Source organism: Choristoneura fumiferana, unplaced genomic scaffold, assembly GCF_025370935.1.
Source record: "Choristoneura fumiferana unplaced genomic scaffold, NRCan_CFum_1 Sck3bRy_36;HRSCAF=201_pilon, whole genome shotgun sequence".
NCBI lineage: Eukaryota > Metazoa > Arthropoda > Insecta > Lepidoptera > Tortricidae > Choristoneura > Choristoneura fumiferana.
In genome coordinates, this window is record NW_027413017.1 from 1312 (window position 1) to 7541 (window position 6230).

General features: G+C 38.1%; 1 long non-coding RNA gene across 1 annotated transcript; it reads right to left on the reverse strand.

Annotated features, from left to right (window-relative positions):
- Positions 1–4657: 4657 nt before the first annotated feature.
- Positions 4658–5944, reverse strand: LOC141445146 (uncharacterized). Its single transcript, XR_012453281.1, has 2 exons — positions 5416–5944; positions 4658–4923 (listed from the first exon to the last, which is right to left on the reverse strand). It is a non-coding gene; the product is annotated as an uncharacterized lncRNA (long non-coding RNA).
- Between the last annotated feature and the right edge of the window lie 286 nt (positions 5945–6230).

Below are 6230 nucleotides of genomic sequence, written 5' to 3' on the forward strand. Positions count from 1 at the left end.
ACGTATGGGAAAGATTAAGCAAAATTTTGAAAAACAGCATGTTATAACTAAAATGTAATTATTCTGTTTCCTACTAACTGGGAGAGGTCCCATGAGGTCAATTGACACCATTTGAAAAGGACGCGAGCATTGCTTAGGGCGTCCCATTTCACCTAAGACTTGATGGTTTTGATGTTTGTATGACAGACACTTGGTACAAGAACTGACAAATTTTACAACGTCCTGATGCATACCCGGCCAGAAGTATCTTAACGCTAACCTACGGTACGTTTTAAAGACACCTAGATGGCCAGCCATGGGTTCAGAGTGATTTTCGTTGATTATGTCATGACGAAATTCACTCGGTACAACTTCTTTCCACGAGAACTCGGAAGTTAACTCATGTTTATTCTTACACAACCGAAAAAGAGAATTATTTTTGATGAAAAAATTAGGATAATTTTGAGGTTTTGTTAAACAGGAGTTGTAGATGTTTTTGTACCAATTGTCTGTGGTATTTAAGTACGAATTTGATATATTGATGGCACTCACTGGAACAGCTCTTGAAAGTGCGTCGGGGATGACGTTATCGACGCCACGACGATGCTTAAGTTCAAAATTGAAGGCTGACAATCGTACACCCCAACGTGCCAGACGACCAGTGGGGTTAGTTAGAGAAAGGAACCACTTTAAAGCACTGTGATCAGTAAACACAGTGAAGCGCTTTCCATTCTCCAAATAACACCTCCAGTGCTCAAGAGCGATGACTACAGCTAAAGTTTCACGCTCGGTAATGCTGTAGTTTCGCTCCGCCGCTGATAATGACCTGCTCATATATGCAATTGGGTGCTCCTTACCGTCTACGGTTTGGGTTAGCATAGCGCCCACGCCGTAGTTACTGGCATCGGTATGCACCTCAAAAGGCATATTGTAGTCAGGGCAAGACAGTACGGGAGCAGAAACCAAGCACTCCTTAAGCTTGTGAAAAGCAGCATCAGCCTCAGGAGTCCATTTGAAAGGCGGGCCCCCCTTCTTATTCGAAGTAAGTTTATTTAGAGGACCTGCAATGGTACTAAACTGAGGCACAAAACGACGGTACCAAGTGGCGGTCCCGAGAAAACGTTTTATGTCCTTCCGACATTTAGGTGTCGGGTAATTTAAGATCGCTTCGACTTTCTCAGGATCTGTACGCAGCCCGTAACTATCGATGACGTAACCTAAATATTTAAGTTGTCCTCTAAAAAATTTACACTTTTCTAAATTTACTGTAAGGTTTGCCTGACGAAGCTTATCAAGTACTCTTAGAAGAAGAGATACATGAGAATCGAAGTCCTCCGATATTATAACGATATCGTCTAAATAGGCAAACACTTTCAAATCAAATTCCCTAAAAAGTAGGTCAACTAGACGCTGTTGTGTTGCTGGAGCGTTGGTCAGACCAAAAGCGGTTCTCTTAAAACGGTAAGTGCCGCGACCAGGAACATAAAAAGCTGTTTTGTCCCTATCCTCGACAGCAATCGGTATCTGCCAGAAAGCTTTAGACAAGTCGATACTCGAAAGGTAGCGAGCGTCGCGAAGATTGTCCAATATTTCGGAAACATAAGGCAAATTGTAAGCATCCTTTCGAGTTACCGAGTTCAGCTTGCGGCTATCGAGGCAGAACCGTGGTTGGCCATTCTTTTTGGTAACTAAGAGAACGGGTGAAGACCAGGCGCTTTCGCAGGGCTCGATGACGTCAAGACCTAACATCTCATCAACCTGTTCAACGAGAATGCGTTGCTTCTCGGGAGACATCCGGTAATAACGTTGCCGGATTGGCTGTGCGTCTCCAGTATCTAAACGATGCGTGATCAAACTGGTTTCACCCAAACCTTTACGTTCAGCAGAAATATCCTCGAACTGAGCAATAATGTTGTCAGCTATGGATTTCTCGGTAGGAGATAAATTGTCATAACCATGAATAAAAGTATGCTGTTCAGAAGTAAGATTATCATTAGAAATGGCAGCATTAGAAAAAGTAATGGAACTTAAATAATTTGGAAGAATGTTAAATTTACGCCAAAAATCTACGCCCAGTATCAGATCTGTATTGACGTCAGGAACAATGTAAGCCTGGATTATGTGAAATTGATCCTGAAAATGAATCGGCAAGTTCATGTAACCTTGACTACGCATAGACTGGCCACCTGCAGCTGTTACTGAGATGCAGTGATCATCATTAATGGTTAATCCCTGATGCTGTAGTGCTTGATGTGTACCATTACCTACTATTGTCACGGCAGAGCCTGAATCGAGGAGACCTGACACATTAAAATCATTGATACGAACACAAGCATAAGGTCGATTATCGTTAATAGGTTTAGTATTCAGAATTGTGTCGATTTTGTACGAGCTAAAAAAAATATTGATAGTTTTTAGCCAAGTATTCCAATCCTTACTATCGAATCTGCTTACAGGATGGTGGGCACAATTCTGCTGGATTAGTTTTTTGAAGTGGTGGGCCTGTCCTTCCTACAATTAGGGCACTGAGGAGTCTTTACACCTTTATGACCACAAACAAAACAATACACTTCGTCCTTATTTGCATTGCACTGTCGCAGGTTGTGATTGTTGCTACGACACCTGGGGCAAAATAACGCTTTGACAGGGGGCGTTCCAATAGCATGTACATATTTTGAGTTGACATTATTAAAAGTAGGTTTAGTTTTATAATTATTGTTATTGTTAGTATTAGTATAGGATTTATTATTATAATTTTTATTACGTTGATTAAATTGATTATATTTTAAGTTATCATTGTTATTGTAGTTGTAGTTTTTGTAAGAATTATTTTTATTTGTGTTGTATCCCATATAAGCAAACTCTGGTGCTAAGGTTTCAGACGTGCGCTTCGGTGGTTCACGAAAGTCAGCAATACGTGCTTGAATGCTTTCGTAATTCATACATAGTGTTCGTAAGGTACTGATATCGGTAATTGCAGATGCTGAAGCTAAAGTACTGGCATAGCATGGTCTTATGTTGTGAAGCAGAGTTTCCAATTTTTCTTCTTCGGACAACGTTTTCGATAGTCGTGAAAATAACCCGGACATTATGGCGATATAAATAGTAATTGATTCCGATTCACCTTGGGTCCTTGATTTGATCTCGGACATTAGTCTATAATCGTAGTCCGATTGACTGAAATCTGCTTTCAACAAGGCAGAGAGGTCTTTCCAGCTGGATACCTGATCCTTAATACTCCTATACCAATGCAACGCATCTCCTACGAAAATCTCTGTTGCGTACGACAAGATCTTTGTATCAGTAATACCCCTAGCCTCGCTAAATTCAGTAACACGTTGAATAAACGCACGAACGCAGGTTTTGCCATCAAATTTTATTTTACATATCTCGTTAGAGGTGCCGCGATCACAAGAAACGGAAACATTTACTGGGTAGGTTGATGCTGCAACCTCCGAGTTAGAAGAAGTAGAGGGCGCTTGAAGGGTCTCGATTGCGTTATCCTTAACTGAATTAAATTTTGCCGAAAGAGATTGGAAATCCTGTACACAAGCATTAAATAAGGGCTTAGTTGATTCGTCACATGTAATGCGATTAATTCGGTGATAAAGATGATTCAGCAGGTTCTGTGTACGAAGCAAAGTACTGCGATCTAAACGTGAGTCTAAATTAGTTTGAATTTTGGATAATACATCACCTACACCACTAAGGTCTGCCGATATCGATATATTGCTTTCTAAAATATCCTCGGAAGGAAAAGCAAGCCCTAATTTCGCAATTTGCTTCCGCAGTTCTTGCACAGTAGCACCCGGAGTGGCACCTCGAATACCGACCTCGTATTCCAATTCTGGTTTTTGTAAAGACAAAAATTTAACTGGAAACGCCATTGCTAATAAATTTTAATTTAAGAAAATAAAAAAAATGAGAAGTTAATAAAAAAAATAGGTGTTGAACGTTCCACTATTGAGGAAAAAATAATAATACTCCGTTCTGTTACAAAAGCAGACTACAATAAAACAACGTTATGGTTGGCAATAGCATACAATTAAAAATTTTAAAAATCCCAGAAAAAAAACTAAAATCAAAACATGCACAAAAATAAAAAAACAAGCGTTATAATGTAACTAATGTGTACCTACACCTTTTTTCCGAAAACAAAATGTACCACAAAGAATATTAACAAAGTTAACACTTGTGTACTGCGATTGTACCGGTTGCTAATGACACCAATAAAGGGTGTTCTAAAATTGCACGAAATATGACAATAAATTTGTGATAATATTACATTAGAAAAACACAAACATAATATGATTGATTATTATTAATAGTAAATTAAATGATTATTTTATAAATTAGCAACAAAATAATAAGATTTTTTTTTACAATGATCATAATTAATAATTATTATTTAAAATAATTATAATTGAGTTCCTTTCTTACATTAATATATTAATAAATTAATTGGGAATTATTCATTAAATTTAAATTATGTATAAATATAAGTTAAGGCGTACACATCAGTTACGAGCAACCAAAAAAAAATAACGTTTCACAAAAAACAAAACAAACACACTGATTACACTACGAAGTAAAACCAGACCTTTACCACGACAAAGGGCGCCAGTGTGACGCTTCCCGTTTCTGGCTAAGCCAATTTCGATGAAATAAAACAAACGAAGACGTCTACAAAAAATATATTATTCGGGCTCAACAGTCCCATAAAACAAAACTGAATTTAATTTCTGAGCAATGAGAGGGTCGTGGGGGTAAAGGCCTGTCTGGTTTTCCTCCGTAGTCCGGTACTCCCCTGCCTGGTCGACGAGCCGAAGACGGGCCCCGGTCGATCAGCGGTGACGGGGGGTGAAGCGACTCGGAGCGGACGAGGAACTTCCCTCGCTCCTTGCCGGAATGATAGGGCCGTGTGCTTATCGTAAAAGTCGCACCCTGTGAATAACACAGGTGTAAGGAACGCTCCTGATTCCTCCGTTCGTCTTGTGAACACCCTGGATACGGGACCGCAACGGGAAGCCGGCATAACAAAAGCGTGTTTGTATTCACAAGCAGAGCGGAGTTACATAAAGCGTAATTAATAAAGCCCTAGGAAGAAACAATGAAACGGAATATAAAACTACCCTCATAAAAATAATAAATCAATGACTTGCAAATTTACCAGTGAATGACTAGCAGTAATTACTTGATAATTTAGATGAATTGGATCAATGTTATTAATAATGTAATAATGAATGACTAGCAGCAATTAATTAATAATTTAGAACAATTGAATAAATAATTTGAATATAATCGATTAGCAGCAATTAAATAATGATTTGGATTGATGAGCGATGATAAATAATAATTATGCAAATAATTGAATAACATGAATCCTACAGCCAAACTAATTCTAGCAATGATAAAACGTTCAACACTTTCACTTACCAAAAATTGGGTGCGAGGTAGTACGCGATTAGCGCCGCCGAAGTACGTCGGGGTTTAAATTAGGTGCGTCCACAAACACCGTGACGACTAAATATGTTTTTTTTTTTAATTATTTAGAAAGCATTTTTTTTTTTAGACAATTAAATTTTGTATCAGCGCGCGAGACGACACGTATAGATGACCGTGTGCGCTGCTGGTACGTGCTCGTCGCTGTTGTCTGTTCGCCGTGGACTGACCCGGGGCGGCGGTGAAAGTCACTTCCAGCTTCTATTCAATTAGCAACCGGTTATTAAACCGCGCTGCGAAAGATTATACGCGAACAGAAGCGTTAACTTATTTACATTGAGATATTATGCATTCTGTTTATTTTATTTTATAATTGTAAATAATTTGATTGGACTTTTTTATATTAGTTAATAAGTTAGATTAGATTAAATTTGAATTAAAATAATTGTAAATAAGTTATTAATTAATTTGATAAAATATTATTCTACATCAGTTAGTTAATAAGTTAAGTTAGATTAAATTTTAATTAAAATAGTTATAATTAATTAATTAATTTGTAAATAATTTTATTAAAATAAGAAATAAAGTATGTAACGAGGTCACAACGTTACATCGTGACGTCGAAATTCCCAAGACGATCCCATAGAGCTTATGGGAACGGAAGCAATACCATGCCTTTGGTACCGCTCTGCTTTCAGAGCATGACATGAGTGTGTGTGATCTAACTTTGGGGGCGGCAGACGTGAGCTTGCCTTCGGAATGCAAAATCTTAATGGTTACTTTTTTTTATTATTATTTATGACGGTGGA